Consider the following 15028-nt stretch of genomic DNA (forward strand, 5'->3'; position numbering starts at 1 on the left):
CTGAGCCTCCGTACAGTTAGTGAAAGCAAACCAGCCCTTGCATACAGGGTACAGTGATGGGTTAATGCTTTACAGTTTGTCACAAATCTTGGTGCACTGCATCTAACTTGACCAGGCAATTGGCAGGTGCATTCATATACATGAGATCCCCATAGTCCAGGACAGGTAAAAAGGTCACAGTGACTAGCCTTTTCCTGGCCTCAAATGAGAAACAGGACTTGTTCCTGTAGAAGAAACCTAGCCTAACCCTCAGTTTTTTTAGCAGGTTATTGACATGAAGTTTTAAAGTGAGACAATCATCAAGCCAGATACCAAGGTATTTGTAACAGGCAACAACTTCAAGTTTTGTTCCTTGCGTAGTTACAATATCTAAAACAGGCTCTGGTGTCTTTTTTGCTTTTGAAAAGAGCATTACCTTGGTTTTATCCACATTTAAAAGAAGCTTTAATTCAGAGAGCTGAGCCTGAATAATGTTAAAAACAGCCTGTAATTTAACAACAGCCTCTTTAATGGAGGGACCTGCACAATACATCACAGTATCATCCGCATAAAAATGTAAAGTAGCTTCATCCACATTATCACCTACGCTGTTAATATATATGGAGAATAAAAGTGGTCCTAAAACAGAACCTTGTGGTACACCATTAGAAATGTTTAACCACTCAGAAGACAGTCCGTCAAAATGAACACATTGGGACCTTTCAGAGAGGTAGTTCACAAACCACCCCACTGCAAGGCTGGATATGCCAATACTGAGTAGCCTCTGCTTTAAGATGCGATGATCAACGGTGTCAAACGCTTTGGAAAGGTCAATAAACAGAGCTGCACAACTCTGCTTATTATCTAAAATACTAGTAATGTCATTTACCACTTTCATTGTGGCAGTGATGGTGCTGTGTTTCTTTCTGAATCCTGACTGATGTTTAGACAGGATATCATTTATAGATAAAAACGACTTTACTTGCCCCCGGGCCGTCCGCCCGAGACCCCTTCCTTGAACTCTGCCTTGCCCCCGGGCCGTCCGCCCGAGACCCCTTCCGGGTCCTCCGTTGTCAGCCCAAGCTGACACCTCCTGTCTTGCCTGTTTCTGTCTGTGTTGTGTTTTGTCTTGTCTAGATCTGTTTTTGGTTTTCTGTCTGCGTTGTGTCTTGTCTAGATCTGTCTTTGGTTTTCTGTCTGCATTATGTTTTGTCTTTAGATCTGTCTGTGGTTCCCTGTCGTTAGTTTCCCTGGTGTGTCTTATTACCCGATTGTGTGCACCTGGTGTCCCTGTGTTTTCTCCTCCCTCCTCACCTGTGTCTTGTTTGTATAATTAGTCTTGTGTATATTTAAGTTCTGGTTTTTCTGTCTGTCTTTGTCGGTTCGTCTTGTGTTTTGACTTGGTCTTCGGTGAGTGTCCTGTCTGTGTTTCTAGTATAGCCTTGAAATAAAGGAGATATTTTTGACACTTTAATCTGCATTTGGGTCCTGCTTCCTGCACACACCGTAACATTGGCGCACTTCCTGGGGGCTGGGCGTACACACGTATATATTTATATAAATATATACAATTTAAAGTATGAGAGCACTCTCATAAGAACGTAACACAATCAGAGACTGGATATATCCCCCCCCCCCCCCTCTCTCTGGTCGCTGAAATGGGGAATTGAAATTACAGGCCTAAAGTTGTATTTACAAGTATTAAAAGTAAGGACACCAAACCAACTGAGACCCGTCTGTCCGCCGCATCTACGCACTGTACAACACACACCTACACACTGTACCACACACACACCTACACACTGTAGGCTACCACACACACCTACTGCTCCTAAAGCATAATCAGGCTACAGCCGTTGTGTATTTTATTATGTGAAGCATGTTGGAGATTATATCTCTGCTCCGCACCGATCCTATATGAGTTTGCTTTAAAAGAAGGAAAACTCAAAACAACCAGGACGAGGGTTAAACAATAATCTGTTTTAATAATAAACGGTAATAATACAATACACTTCTCAAAGGGGTCAGGCCTCCCCCTGCTCTGGTCCTAATGCCGGGAGAACTTATCATCTTGACGGCAGCAGGAAAGAGAGCGAACCCAAGGTCGAACAGGCTTACATACAAGAATAAAACAGGAGGGGTTGGGTCAGCTGGTCATCTTTTCAGGTCATCTCATTGGGAGATGCAGAAGATGCTGTGTCGCAGCGAATCAGCGCGTGCCAGCAGAGGACCCGCAAACAGTCTCAGTTTGAAGCAAAACAAACACATCTGGCATTCACTGTCTCATATCTCTGCAGCCTCCACACACACATCCCCCCACATTCCAGAGACCTCAGTTGTGTTTAAAGGATATTCCCTTGCTCACAAAGATAACACAAAGATTTCATCTCTCATATCTCCAACATTACATTACATTACATTGCATTTAGCTGACGCTTTTATCCAAAGCGACTTACAATAAGTGCATTCGACCAGGATGACACAACCTTGAAGAAAACAGAATCATATAAGAACATCAGGTTTCAAAGAGCCAATCGTTTCAAGTGCTACTCAACTGGCTTTAGATAAGCCAGTCCTTTATTAGTATATAAGTGCTCTGTTAGCAGTTCTTTGTTAGTCATTCTATCGCTCGAAGTGGAGTCGAAAGAGATGAGTTTTCAGTCTGCGCCGGAAGGTGTGTAAGCTTTCTGCGGTCCTGATTTCAATGGGGAGCTCATTCCACTATTTTGGAGCCAGGATAGCAAACCCACGTGTTTTTGCTGATGGGAACTTGGGTCCCCCTCGCAGCGAGGGTGCAGCGAGTCGTTTGGCTGATGCAGAGCGAAGTGCACGTGCTGGGGTGTACGGTTTAACCATGTCCTGGATGTAGGAAGGGCCAGATCCATTCGCAGCATGGTACGCAAGTACCAGTGTCTTGAAGTGAATTCTAGCAGTTACCGGAAGCCAGTGAAGGGAGCGGAGGAGCGGAGTGGTGTGGGAAAATTTAGGAAGGTTGAAGACCAGACGAGCCGCTGCATTCTGAATGAGCTGCAGAGGTCGGATGGCACATGCAGGTAGACCAGCCAGGAGGGAGTTGCAGTAGTCTAGGCGTGAGGTGACGAGAGCCTGGACCAGAACCTGCGTCGATTTCTGGGTCAGCTGGGGGCGTATCTTCCTGATGTTGAAAAGCGTGTATCTGCAGCAGCGGGTTGTAGCAGCGATGTTTGCAGTAAAGGACAGGTTGTTATCTAGGATCACACCCAGATTCCTTGCAGTCTGAGTTGGGGAAACAACAGAGGTGCCGATGTTGATAGTTAGGTCAAGAGAGGGACAATCTTTTCCCGGAAGGAAAAGCACTTCAGTTTTGTCAAGGTTGAGCTTGAGTTGATGAGCGGACATCCACTGAGAGATGTCAGCTAAACAAGCAGAGATGCGTGCGACGACCTGGGTCTCTGAGCGGGGAAAGGACAGAATTAATTGGGTGTCGTCAGCGTAGCAGTGGTATGAAAAACCATGCGGGCTAATGACAGATCCGAGCGAGTTTGTGTACAGGGAGAAGAGGAGAGGACCAAGAACAGAGCCCTGAGGGACCCCTGTAGTTAATTGACAAGGGTCGGACTCGGACCCTCTCCAAGTGACCCTGTAGGTGCGGTCTTTGAGGTATGAGGTGAGGAGGGAAAGTGCAGAGCCTGATACTCCAAGTTCTTGGAGAGTGTGAAGGAGGATCTGATGGTTCACCGTGTCGAATGCAGCAGACAGGTCCAACAGGATGATGACAGAGGAGAGGGAGGCTGCTTTAGCAGTGTGCAGTTCCTCAGTGACAGCAATGAGGGCAGTTTCTGTGGAGTGACCTGCCTTGAAACCAGACTGGTGCGGATCCAGAAGGTTGTTCTGATGGAGATAACAGGAGAGGTGTTTAAAGACAGCGCGTTCAAGTGTTTTAGACAGGAACGGGAGGAGAGAGACAGGCCTGTAGTTTATAACGTCAGACGGCTCGAGAGTGGGTTTCTTTAGGAGAGGGTTTACTCTTGCCTCCTTGAGACTGTTTGGAAAGTGACCAGAAGTTAGAGAAGTGTTGATGAAATGGGTGAGAAATGGTAGAATATCAGGAGCGATAGTCTGAAGGAGGTTTGAAGGGATAGGGTCCAGAGGACAGGTGGTAGGGCGGGCAGAGGTAATGAGGGTAAGAACCTCACTTGGAGAGAGAGGGGAAAAGGAGGTTAGTGTGCCGGTTGAAGGTGGCTCAGGTGATCCAGCGGTGAGTAGAGGTGAGTCAGAAAAAGAAGAGCGAATATCGTCAACCTTTTTTTCCAAGTGGTTAACAAAGTCGCTTGACAGAAGGGAGGAGGGGGAAGGGGCTTTGGGGGGGTCCAAGAGGGTGGAGAAGATGGAAAATAGTTTTTTAGGATTGGAATAGGAAGATTGGATCTTATCTTGAAAGAAAGTGCTTTTTGCCTCAGAGATCGAAGAAGAGAAAGAGGAGAGGAGAGCCTGATAGGTTAGGAGGTCGTCACGGTGTTTGGATTTCCACCATTTCCGCTCTGCTGCCCTAAGGACGGTTCTATTAGCACGCAGTGCGTCATTTAGCCAGGGAGCAGGAGGGGACTGACGAGCCTGCCGAGATGTGAGAGGACAGAGAGAGTCCAGAGAGGATGAGAGAGTAGACAGGAGAGTTTCTGCAGCAGAGTTTGGAGGCAGGAGTTGGAACGAGTCAGAGGAAGGGAGGGCTGAGAGCACCGAGGAGGCTAAGGTAGAGGGGGAGAGGGAACGGAGGTTACGGCGGACAAGTGCAGGATGCGAAGAGATTAGTTTGTTATGTTTGGAAAGGGGTAAAGAGAATGAAATGAAGAAGTGATCGGATGTGTGGAGCGGGTTTACAGAGAGGTTAGAAGTAGCGCAGTTCCTTGAGAATATGATATCAAGGACATTGCCAGCTTTATGAGTTGGTGGGGACGGAGACAGTGAGAAAGCAAAGGTGGTTAACAGAGATGTTAGTTCGTCTATCTTCCCTGTCTGGAGGTTGAAGTCTCCGAGAAGTACAGCGGGAGGGCCAGTTTCAGGGATGTGTGAGAGGAGATTATCTAATTCCTCCAAGAAGTCCCCCAAGGCGCCTGGTGGACGGTAGAGAACAACAATGGTTAGTTGTATAGGATGGGTTACTGTGACGGCATGGAATTCAAAGGTGGAAGGAGTGAAGTTAGGTAGCTTGAAGAGGGAAAAGCTCCATTTGGGAGAGAGCAGGAGACCAGTGCCACCTCCTCTGCCAGTGGGTCTGGGTGTATGGGAGAAGGAATATGCTGTGGAGAGAGCTGCTGGGGTGGATGTGTTGGATGGAGTAATCCAGGTCTCAGTGAGAGCAAGGAAATCCAGAGACTGCAGGGAGGCGTAGCCAGAGATGAAGTCAGCCTTAGGAACAGCTGACTGGCAGTTCAACAGGCCACCTGAAACTAGATGCTGGATCTCAGTGGAGCATGTGGGATAGACGAGAGCGGGCCGGTTATAGCGATTAGGAGATACACGGGGCCAGTGATAATTGCGAGAAGACACATGAACAGGAATGGAGAAAATACACATGATTATAGCATGAGGGGCTAGAAAGCTAAACAAAAGAAAAATAAGACACCAGCGATACTTAGCTCAATCAGAGTAGGATTTGCCTCCTCTTTGCCACCCTCGTGACTCCCGCAGGACTCTAATGTCTTTGTCGGTCTTCGGCTGTCTGACGCTGACGCTCAAAGAAAGAGCTGCCTAAATGGACACCTGATTGCTGAGTTCTCACAGCTGTGGTGCCACGCCCCTCTAGTTAGTTAACTCTCTACAGCTGATGGGCGACAACTGAGAGGGCGTGCCGATTTAAATGCAGCCCAGACAGAAACTGAAGGCAGTGAGAGTTTCACGTGGTCAGATCTGAGATTTAAATTCTCTCAAAAGTGCCGTTTTAGCTACAATAACTACAGAACAATTATACAGAGTAGAATAACTGAAATAGAGAAGTCTAATTAAACAAGATTATTACTTACAGTGGTTACTGCGTCCAAAGGAGATGTCGCAGCCAGGTCAAAGAGCACACTGAGTTATCCAGTTTTTGAGACCGCTATTTAAATGCTTTTTCAGCTGAGAGCTGGATACTCCAGCTGTTGCACACTTCTCGCGCAATCAAACTGAGAGGACGTGCCAACTTCTGGTTACACAGACTGCTTATTATTAATACAAAGTAATTAAACCCACACATATACTATTCAAGATATGTAGACTTCCCTGAAACATGACATGCTAGAGATCTTAAGCAGAATATACTCTCATCCACCTAGCCCCCTGTCCTGCATACCTACACCTCCCCCACAGAGCAATTAAACCCTGTTTACTCTAACCAGCCCAGAATGTTTATAGCCATTTTAGTCCTAACATTTATGAAAGGATAAAACAGAGAAATCAATATAAAACACAAACACAGGTATTGTTTTGAGCAGTAATCTCATCTAGCTGCTGCTAGACACACTTCTTCCCCAAACATCTTTAACGCACACACATCTTTATCATTAACACAAGTTGATTGTTCTTTTTAGCTTAAAGAGCCTGTGACACGGTTTTCCCCCATCATCCAAACCCATCAATTTGAGTAAATATTGTCCCCTTGAAAACCGTTACTGAACTGATTTTGGATATTTGTACTTTGATAACCATTAATCTGCCCTTCAATGTTGACAATTTTCTGGATCTTCTCGGGATTCTTCAAGTCCCGCCAAATGATGGGTGACGTCATTGCGGGGCACAGCGCTCCAGCTGCACCGTTCAGGATCCCAGCAATCTGCATGTAAACCCACGATGGCGCACACAGTAGCAAGCTCAGACAGCGATGACAGTTTAATTTTGAACGTATCTGAGAGCTCATATGAGGCTGAAGGATCGGTTTATGTTGTATGTATCTGTTAGAAGTTTAGGAATGAGGTGCGTCAATATGGGCGATCATATGGTCATGTAGCCAGTGGTGGAATGGGACTAAAAATCATCCCGGGACTCTCGACCAGCCCACTTCGGTACCGCTAGTAAATTGTCAACGGGGGGAGTGGGGATGTCAGGGGCGGCGGGTGCTGTAGATAGTAAATGTAAATATGTAAATATTTGTGTCACTGCATCCTGGTAAAATACAAATATAATGTATAATGTCTGTGTCTTTGACATTAGCGCTGCTAGCCACCTGTGCCCTGTACTACGAAGCCAGTTCAACAGACCCTGGATATGTTTGAGTAACAAACAAACTAACAACAACAAACTAACACACGAGATCTCGCTAAGCGGTCCTACGACGCTGGTTATCAACTCGGTAAATCAAGCCAGGGTTTCTCTCTCCAGCTGAGAGCGCGTTCACGTCTAAGACACGAGTGGATCTGACTTTAATTACATTTGACTCGAGTGTTTCGTCAACTTAATGTGTTGCTTAAAATAATACTTCTGCATACAGTATGTGACACCGTAAGTGTTGCACGGCCAGATACGGCTCAGCTGACTCAGATAAGGAAATATATGATATATTATGATATTATATGATCGATGATCTGATTGATGATGTAATATGAATGATAAGTGCGACACGTCGGCGTATTCTCTGCATACGGTATTTCCTTTGTCCTGTAATATGACTTGAGAGATTTAAACTCCGCACACTGAGTTGATCTCTGTTCTATAGACGCCGGAGGCGGGCAGCGTCAGGTAAAAAACGTTATTTAGCCTTCCCAAACCTGAGCCTCAGGCGCCGCCTATGGGGGATGTGCTAGTGACTTATCCGACCGGCCCACTTCGGTACCGGCCCATCGGGATTCGTCCCGATGACCAGTCCGCCACTGCACCCAGCCCACGTAAACTGTCAACGCGGGGAGCCTCGCTGCGGGGAAACGGTTGACCTAGTGTCCCGATCGAAGTGGGAATAATAATAATAATCCGTGCATTTTATCCATTAATTTCCCCAACATTGTGGTAAAAAAAACACGTTTAATCCATGTTGGTGTACAGTACTACAACTACAAAAAGCATCGGTTTGTTTTCTCATCAGGAAATGCAGACCGGCTCAAACAAACGATTTGTAATCATCATCCTCACGATCATTTAATGAGCATCATATGTTCGCCGCATTGACATGAAAGCACTAATACATGTAGTTTCATCCACTTGAGTTTACAACTACAAAAATAATCGATTTGTTTTTATATCACATCCGACAGGAGGAAATTCAGCAGCTCTCACTACCGATTTTTAATCCTAATGTAATCATCATCTTCACCACGATCATTTATGTTTATGTCACCGAATTGACATGAAAGCACTGACACATATGAATATACTGTAGTCAACTTCATTAAAACGTTATTAACGTACCTAAACTCAGTAATTCACCATTTCTACGCATGAAAACACACTTTGTCCGTGTTTGGCTCTCTCGCCCCACAAAGAAGCGTTCCCGCATTGACGTCACTTCCGGCTTCCCCCAAAACTTCAAAATGAATCGAAGGAATTTCCCCGCGATGTTCGAAATTATTGATATTTAACGGAACGGTATCGCTTTTTCTTTTTTAAACTGACTGTTCGAGATGACTAGTAGCCCCATATTTCATTGCACAACAGTTGTTGGGATGCTGTCACAGGCTCTTTAAGGGCTTCTGTGAACTTCCTTTCACCTCGAAGTCCGCTTTACTGGACTGAATACATTTATTGATAATTCAGAAGGACTATTGTCTCTCTTAACTGTGTGACTCAATTCTCAAGGCTTTTTATGGGTCTGCCTGTCATGCATCATTAACTACAAGAATGTAACTGCATTAAATCTGAGGAAAATCCCCCCCTGGCTTCCCCTGTCACTTGCCCAGACTATTGATAATTAACAGAGAAACTCAAGGGGCTTCCTTCCATATCTGGAAATTGCAACAAGACTTTCTGCCATTTCAAATGTAACACACTTCTTAAATATCAGATGATAATAATCTTCAAGCACTAAATGGTCTTAGAAAAATATCGACTCTTTGTTTGTAGATATCTACTAAACTACAGCATACAAATACAGAAAGTAATGTAGGCCTGTTATACTGAGTGATATATATTTTACACACTGCTCTGCTTTCTGCACGGACCTCACAGCTGTTCTCACTGTAAACATCGCGTTGCGATGAAAGCAGTTACTAATATAATATCCAAGGGATGCATGCAGAGCTGTCATTGGCTGAGATAAATCCGGCCGTGCGTCACGCCTCCACCGTTCCCGGAAATGCATCCGTGGAGGAGCCGTGGAGGCATCAGTGGCATGGATGTATAATAAGAACTGGATACAGCGTGGGAGGCGGGGCCTCATTCATTCCTATGAGAGTTGCTCAATGGCGCATGATGACAAAATGGCCCAACTTTTGAGAGAGCGAAACGTCACAGATTACCCGGCATGCCTGAGAAGTACCCGTATGTGCACTCATAGAGCATGCGCAACTTTAACCACGCCGCCCAAAAGGCTCGTTCACATTAAGCACGTGAATTTGCGTACACGTAACAGCACCGCACGTTCATGACAGCATGGTACTGGATTTATATTAACGAGGCGGCAGTTAGCAGCTAGTAAATTATGCTTAATTACACATCAATCGTTATGTACTTTTATATTACGCTGACATCAGGATCTAGTGATATCCAAGCAACAGAGCTTCATTTAGCATGATACTTGTGTGGGTTGTACATGAAACCACTTGGTAATATATAAAAATGTATACTGTATGTTGAAGCCTGTTATGATCAATTGTGAGTTAAAACTTTATCTAAAAAGTAAAGCTGATGATGGATTACTGTGGTGGAGTTAAAATAACAATAGCCTATTTCTTTTTGAAATGTGATGGAGTAAAAGGATAGTAACTGTGATTATTCATGTTAAGTAGCCCACAAGTAACTAAAACAATTGCAAGTGCAATAAGAAGCTACAGGAACGTTAATCTACGTCGGTAATATTAACTTTATTTAATACAACATTTACGGTACAAGATTTACATCATACAGCCCATGTAGTATAATATTTTACAAATGATGAATTACAGCAAACATGTGCAATATATCCATTATTACAGCTCCGTGGGATGGCAGTAAGGCAGTGGTTCCCAAACTTTTTGGGCCCAAGGCACACCAAAGGACAAGTAAAAATCTCAAGGCACACCTATTGTGCAAAATAGCCCTTATAGCACGTGTTATCACTCATATCATGTAAAATATCTGTAAATGTGCATAATTATTTACTAATGCCAAATAAAATTATATTACTATATTACTACAACTATATTACTCATGAAATATTTATTAACGAAATATTTCAGAAATTAATTTGAAACGTTATCAAATTAGGCTTCATCAAAGCAGCAACACACTCATTTAAACCAGACAGGTCACAACATTAAAAATGAGATAAAGGAAATTCAGCACAGAGAACTGTCAATGCAAGGAAGCTGCATTGTCCATGGTCCTGAACTACAAATTATAAATGTAACATTTCAGCAGAGATGGGGTCGTTACTAAAAAAAAGTAATATATTACATATTACTTTAAAAAAAAGTAATATATTACACTACTTCGTTACTCTCTACATAAAGTAACTCGTTACTTTACTCGTTACTTTACTCGCAGGGCCGGCCCGCCCCTCCCTGCAGGCAGATCACGCAGACTGCTAAAGTTTCAAATGTGGTTGTCACAAAATCCCACGGCACACCCGGACTTGCCTCACGGCACACTGGTGTGCCGTGAGGCAAGTCCGTTTGGGAACCACTGCAGTAAGGCGATATGGTCCGTTGTTATAGAGAGGCGAAGTCACGCCCATCTACTTCCGGCCCATGGGACCTCGGAAGCGAAAAATGTACATTGAATTCAATGGAGAGAGAAAACGTATATATCTTTTGATCCCGTTTGAATTGAGCCACAAACTACACATATGATGTTTGTCAATCTTAAACAATAAGTTCCATGTCAAAAAAGTCACATTTTGTCGTAAAACTGTTGAAATATAAGACTATGAAAAATACGCGACTACAAAGACTACAAATCCCAAATCCCATTCTGGGTCGCGTAAGTGATGTCACAGGCGATAATGCTCCAAGTGGTTGTGACTCGTAATTAAAGCGAAGAAGAAGAAGAAGATCTCATAACTGATTTATTCCCTCCAATAAATAAGAGATTGCTAAAAATAAATTCACTTTTATAAGATGCATGTGTGCTTTGTACCAGGTTGTAATCACATAAGTGATCAAACCACTTGCTCGTTCTATCGATTGCCGTCTGATGAAAGGACCAGGAGTCGCTGGATCAGACATATCAGGTAATATACATGTTGTGCATGGAACATATAGTCAAGTTAGCTACCTAGCTAGTAGCGACGAGTAGCGAGCACGTTAGTTAGCATTACATTACTTAGCCTTGTCATTTTTAGTAGCCTTACCATGAAGTTATTATTTTATTACATGAAGTAAGAGTAAGAGTAGATGGTAAGTATTTCGTGAAACATTTGAAGAGTAGCCAACTGCGCCATCCACCGGGTTCTATGGAAGCAGTCAGGGAGAGTCGAAGGCAGGCAGGGAGCTTTGCATGACAGATTCTTCTGGACGTGTTTCATTGTGATGACAGTAACGGCCCGTCTACACTACAGCGTCGACAGCGTCGACAGCGTCGAAAGCTCCAATCTGCCCATTCACTTTCAATGGGGTGACGTCACGTAGCCGCGCTTTTTCGCCGAACTGAATTGTGGGTAGCAGAGCGGTCCGTCTCAGGCGTCTCAGGCGACAGAAGTTGAACAATGTTCAAGTTCTGTCGCCTGAGACGCCGGAGTAGCCAGCGCCAGCCAATCAAATCCCGTTTCCCAAAATCTGACAGCTGAAGCCGTAGCCAATCAAACCGCGTCTAAGCTGGGAGAGATATCCCGCCGTTCATTTCTATATTTCAAAAAAAGTCGGAGGAGAAACTAACTATCGCCATAGCAAATCACCCGGTTTTGTATGACCAGACCCTCTTCATCTACCGGGATACAAACCGGAGGAACCAGGCATCGAGGGAGGTGGCAGAGACAGTGGGTGAAACTGGTACGTTTTCGCCTGTTTAGGGAGTTTATATATATATTGCTCCCATACAATCCCCGGGGTTTTTTGCTTTGTATGTCGGGGGCGGGAGATTCATGTGATTGGTTGTTGGCCGTGTTGCTTGAATAAAATCCCCAAGCTCCAGACACACCCAGCTCCAAGCTATTTTTGAAGCTGGAGTGTGGACGCTCCGTAAGGGTGAGTCAATCTGTTTGTTGGAAAGACAGTAGTTGAGTGATTACTGAGAGAAAATTATTAGAAGAGATAATTATTCAAAGTGTTATTACTTTAAAGTGTTGTTACTGACCTTTTTCTCTTTTATTTCCTTTCCCTCACCTGTAACTGCTGAGACCCTGAGGAACATGCACACTGACCTGCTCTGGCATTTGGTTATGGTATATTATTTATATACATCAAAGGCACAATGCACCCCCCAGAGACACACATGTATTGAGTGTGATATTGTGCATAGGTCAAGTGAAATCATCTTTACATACTAGAAAACTGTAGGAGCGGCAACTTGTTTTGAAATTGAATTTTTAATATCCGAAAATGAAGTTGATATGTTTTCTTTATTCTTCTCTCTTCCCAGCTCCATCCATCACCGTGCTCTGTTCCTGCAGGTCCTGCTTGCTTATCAATGCTATATTTTTTTACCCAATTACAAATAAAGTCAATGTATTGTATGACATGAAGTTGTGCTTCATTCGGAGTCAATAATACATTCATTCTGCCTTCATCCATTCTGCCTTCAACTGCACAATGACTGTGGACTGCACCGACATCCATGTCGCTGCCCCCCAGTAAGATGAACCAAGCAAAGAGGGTCACTATCATGCCCAAGGACATCCAGCTGGCCCGCTGCATCCGCGGAGAGAGGGCTTAGACTGACCCGAGACCAGCACACCCAAACACAACGGCTCTTTTAAGAGCCACCTACAGTTTCAATCCTACGTTATTATAATTATTAAACTGGTTCATGTATCACTTAGTTTACTGAACCGTGATGAATGAAAGAAATTAGTGAGGTAGTGGTTTAAAGAAGTTACAAAGACATTAATATATGAGTAACAGGTCAGTGTAAACACAAGCTTCTGTCAATTATGGATCATTCAAACTATATACAAATAATATGTAATAAAGTTCTAAAATAAGTATTCGGTATATTCCTTGATAGCTTTTGGAGAAGGTTGTTTTTAAGTTTACTAAAAATCTATCGTTTCAACTGTTTCACTTTATAAAAAGGAACAGGTGAGTAGAGCATTATTGAGTTTCTTATTCTGTCAGTAAATTATCCAAATGAATGTTTTTCATTATTTTATTCAACCCTAAACAAATTGATTGTACCTTTTTAATAATGACCTTACATGGTCGGCAAAGTTAAATTAACTTCAGAAAATCAAATCTGTTGAGAAAAAACTAATAAATGTTTAAAGATAGGAACTTGCCATCCCACTGAAAAACAGTCCGTAGAGATTTAAAGGCGTAGTTGTAGTTCAGTCCAACGTTTAATTTGGATTCATTTCGCCAACAGTCAACTTTATTGTCAATCTTACTCAGTTTGTGTTTATAGACAGAGATCAAAAAGACGTTTCCAACAATCCCAAATACGAAAAATTAAATTATACAATTTACAGATATGTAATGTATACAAATATATATATCCTATATACACCATCATGTATAATGATGGTGTATGATGTAGAAGGAAGTGTGGTAGATAACAAGTAAATATAGAGTTACATACAGATCCATGTTACAGCAAAAGATGGAATAACTAAGAAGCACGCAGTATAATAATAATTACATGCAACAATTAAATAACTGCTCAGCGTCTCCACCACAATCCCAATCTGCTGTGTCCTGTTTTCCTCCCCTCTGCATAACACCCCATCACACATACGGAACACAACGCAGAGTCCGAGGGTGTTAAGAGTATGTTTATTTAAATGTCCTCCTCTCTACTGGCCAACACAGGGAGCATATGCTGGGTGTAGAATTGTTCCAGGAGGAGGAGATTTCCATGCCATGCAGGGTCTTTGGGGATGAGGATGATGATCGCCTCCTTCGTGGTCCACACAACAAAGTAGCAGAGACTCCGGTCTGTGATGTGCAGCTGCCCTTGGACCTGGTGCCAGTATGGGTGATATATGACCCACCCTCCTCACGGAGACAGAAGGATGGTAACTGGACTGCCTCCGCGATGGTCATGTTCATGTCACCAAAATCCTTGAATCTACACACAGCAAATAAACTCAAATGACACAACGAGATGTAAAAGGAGATCACACATACAGTATAGAATATACTGTATAGTTGATATAAAACTGGCCGCTTCAATCTGAAGAGCAACTAAATCAAAACACGGGAGTGTACCTTGTTCTTGTGAACACTAATGTAATCCACAGCATACACAGAGACCACAAAGTTCTTAAGGAGAAAACGAGTTACTAAAACAAAACACGTTAGTGTACCTTGTTAGCTAATGTTAGCTAGCTGACATTAACGTTACACATTGCACTCATATTACTCACCGAAACCTTGTAAAGCCGGTCCCGCTGCTCTTACAGAACCGACTAACTCCCCTTTCGTGTATGTACAGCTCTCAACATGCCCAGACTTGTAGTGATTTTCACCTCATTTTATACTTTTCGCCTCATTCTGAAAGAAACAGGTGAAATTTGCTAACGTGACGGCCGTCTTCGTGATGGTGACGCGTATTGTGCGAGACCAAGAGACCTGTAGTTCACTCAGCGGTTTCACACAAACAAAATGTGTAACTTCACAGTTTTACGACACATTTTAATTTTTTTGACTTGCAAAATATTCTTTTAAATTGACAAACATCATATGTGTCATTCGTGGCACAATTCAAACGGGATCAAAAGATAACCTTTCTCTCTCCATTGACTTCAATGTATAATTTTACGCTTCCGGGGTCCCATGGAGGCTCCCGGAAAGGGAGGGACTTCGCCTCTCTATAGTAA

The 15028-nt window shown here is 43.4% G+C and overlaps 1 protein-coding gene across 1 annotated transcript in view; it reads right to left on the minus strand.

Moving 5' to 3' along the window:
* LOC117451640 (uncharacterized) overlaps window positions 1-15028 on the minus strand; it is a 43288-nt gene that overhangs the window by 27309 nt on the left and 951 nt on the right. The window lies entirely within an intron of this gene.

The sequence above is a fragment of the Pseudochaenichthys georgianus genome, chromosome 1 (assembly GCF_902827115.2).
Source record: "Pseudochaenichthys georgianus chromosome 1, fPseGeo1.2, whole genome shotgun sequence".
In the NCBI taxonomy this organism is placed as follows: domain Eukaryota; kingdom Metazoa; phylum Chordata; class Actinopteri; order Perciformes; family Channichthyidae; genus Pseudochaenichthys; species Pseudochaenichthys georgianus.